This window comes from Carlito syrichta, unplaced genomic scaffold, assembly GCF_000164805.1.
Source record: "Carlito syrichta isolate Samal-C Ts95f unplaced genomic scaffold, Tarsius_syrichta-2.0.1 Scaffold147036, whole genome shotgun sequence".
Taxonomy (NCBI): Eukaryota; Metazoa; Chordata; class Mammalia; order Primates; family Tarsiidae; genus Carlito; species Carlito syrichta.
The window spans coordinates 302,233-305,366 of record NW_007091132.1 but is presented as its reverse complement, the minus strand read 5'-3'; positions in this window follow the sequence as shown (position 1 = coordinate 305,366).

The window sequence follows — 3,134 nt, the reverse complement described above, 5'->3', positions numbered from 1 at the left end:
CCAGGTGGGTCTTGAACCCGCGGGCTCAGGCAATCCACTCACTTCAGCCTCCCAAAGGCGCGAGATTACAGGCTGAGCCACGTTATTTTTAAAATATGTTATATCTCAAATATTTTTTGCATCACAATGATCTTGTTTAAAAAAGACTGATAATAATGTCTCCCTAGGAATACTAAAAATGCCCTCCTAAAAATATGTCAGTATGAGATAGGCAACTACATGCATCTGTGACTTTGTCGGAGGTTGTCCCATCCCAAATGCCTACATTCCCTCTTCCACTCAGGCATACATAATGCACTTATTTGTTCCTTCACTTGTTCAATAAACACCTATGTCTGTGTCAGCAAAGAAAATACAAAGATGACCAAGACACACACAATCCCGTCCCTCAAAAGAGTGTTGCCCACTCACAGGGCAGAAAGACACATATACAGACTATTTTGAAACTATGTAGGTCATGTTCATCAGCATCCTCCTACGGAAGATTATTTTGTCATATGAATACCTTTGGAAAAGAGAACTGTTCAAGGTTGTTCTTGACTTCTCTCCTGTACACACGAGATGCTGACGGAGAGAGAATAGAAAAGTGGCTCAAGATAAATGTACCGATTTTCCATGTTTGCCAAGGGGGCAGCCTTAGGCTTGGCCTTCTCTCCTTATAGAAGGCATATGTCACTGAGTGACTTGAATCCAAAAGCAACTCTTCCTGGGTTTGTGCTGGTGGAGAGGGTGCCAGGGGCACACCTAAACATCTGTGGATGGTCATTACAACGACCTAAGGATGAAGTTTTCCATTTAAATAGGTTTCTTGTAATTGTAGGAAGAATTTTTTTTTTTTTTTTTTTTTTTTAAGGATTTCAGATCCTTGGAAACCTTTGTGGTTGTACAGAATGTCTCCAAAGAATTGTCTTAAGGCTGAGACCTCCTGGCTTGGCAGTGACACAACTTCAAGTGTGGCTTTCTAGAACTACATCTGACGAGGTAGGGGATAAAAGGGAAAAGTGCTCCCTGATTCCTGACGACTGTTTTCAGAAATCACCACCAAGCTTTAAGCTACTTCTTTTCTGAGGAAGGGAGTATGGGTAGAGGAAACAGATTCAATTTTAGCCAGCTTCTTGTCAAAATATGCATGCCTGGGCCCACTCTGGACTTAGTGAGTGAGAATCTTGAGAGAATGAGGGTCTCCTTGAAGACCAAGCATGTATACTTTGGAAAGATTTATCCAGTAACTAATTCACGTCATCCCCATCCCACCCACGGATGAGAACGATTACTCTAGACACTCCGAACTGCCACTCCACAGGAAATATGTTGTCAACTGGAAAGAAAGGGATTCACCCAAAGACTAGAAGTAAAACATTTAGTCAGGCAGAATATCAAGACCACATGACATGTAGCTCATTAATTTACTCAGCAAATATTAATGGAGAGCCTACTAAGGGTCAGGTATTATGTTAGGCTTTGAGGGTACAATGAAGATCAAGAGAGACTCAGTAACTGGTCTTTGCAGGTTTATTGTCAGAGAACAGAGAAAAGTAAAGAGAGGGAGTGGTTGCCCAGATGCACCACCTGTCCCCCACTGGAATGAAGGATGTAACCACCGGGAATGCCACTGTCAGACAGTTTTTAGCTCTCACTCTCTTTAGGAATCATCTGGGCTCAAAATAGCCACCGTGTCCAAGGAAGTCCTCGCATCCCAGGGGCAGCCTGCATCCAACGATTGACACATGTAGTGTAGAAAGGTCGGACTCCTTTACTCTGTCAGGGGACAACTCTACAGAGCAATCCCTGATCGGAGGCTTTCTCTGGGGCTCAGCTATGGGCTTTGATGAACCCGCAACACAGCAGAGAAAGAACAAAAGAGCAGCCACTGGTATTCAGAAGCTGGTCCAGCCCTGTTATTCTCCTACTGGATAGAAACAGTTTCATGGAATGCCAATCTCAAGTAAGGGTACACTGAGACCACGATGAAAACGAAACAGCACAAGGCCTCTTCATAGTTTTGTCTAAACACAGACAAAAATAAACTCGCAATGCCACTCAGAAAGATAACAAACTCTGCCTCTATCCTTCTTGGCTAAAACAAGTGATTGCTATTCCTTCCCCCAATACAATTTTATCCTCATTTTATTCCCCTTTCCGTATCAATAAGATTTATTAAGATATCCAATCACAGAAGTGCTCCCACTTTCTGGCAGCATCCAATCTAGAATTGATTTAGATCTTCTTCCAAATCACTCATCTGAAGCCCAAATCCTATAATAGGTTCTTTCTAACATTCCTCTACTGAGACACTCCACAGCTGCCCAGGGTCTGTGTTCTCCCTCACTGCGATGAGTAAGAAATCCAACTTATTCAACTGTAGGTGTTTTCCTGGTGGTCTTTATCAGAAAGGTATTGATCCAGCTCAACTTCTCCTTGGCCAGTCCTGCTTCTTCCCTTGTCTTCCCCATAGGGACTGATCCCAAGAGTATTCCGTCCTGCACAAATCTTCACCTCAGAGTCGGCATCCTGGAAACCTAGGCTGTGACAAGAACTTCCCAACTCTGAGCTGCAAGTGTTAAGGGAACCCTCACAAGAGCTCCTCCAGGCTCAGCAAGCTGGGGCAGAGGTCAAGGAAACCTAAAGACAGAATCATTAACGGTGCTGTCACGGGGATGGTGGGACTGGAAGACGCTGCTCCAGCTCTCTATGCTAGTATTTCTAGTGCTCTGGAGGCAGCAAGGAGACTGAGCTGAGGTCCTGGCTGGAGCCCTGGAAAGTCAGCCCTGGAGAGAGGGTGGAGAGACAGAGGTGGGAACCAGGGCCAAGGGGACCTTCCAAGTTCTAGTAAAGAGTGGGCGCTAATTTACCTAACTGACTCCTGAAAGGATTTAAGCAGGGAAGAACATAGTTAGGCTTGTATTTGAGATTAATGCCTCTAGCTACAGTGTGGCAAAAACAGGAAGCAAGAAGTCTATGAAGAGGATGCTGAAATAATGTAGGTGAGATTTAAGGGTGGCCAGGATGAGCATAGTGATGGTGGTGAGGCTGGAGTTAAGTGCGCTGACTCAAAAGATACTTAAGAGGTAAACAAAGACAACCTGGTGATGATTCCCTGTGAGATGCGAAGGGGAGATGAAGGCCCAAGGAGG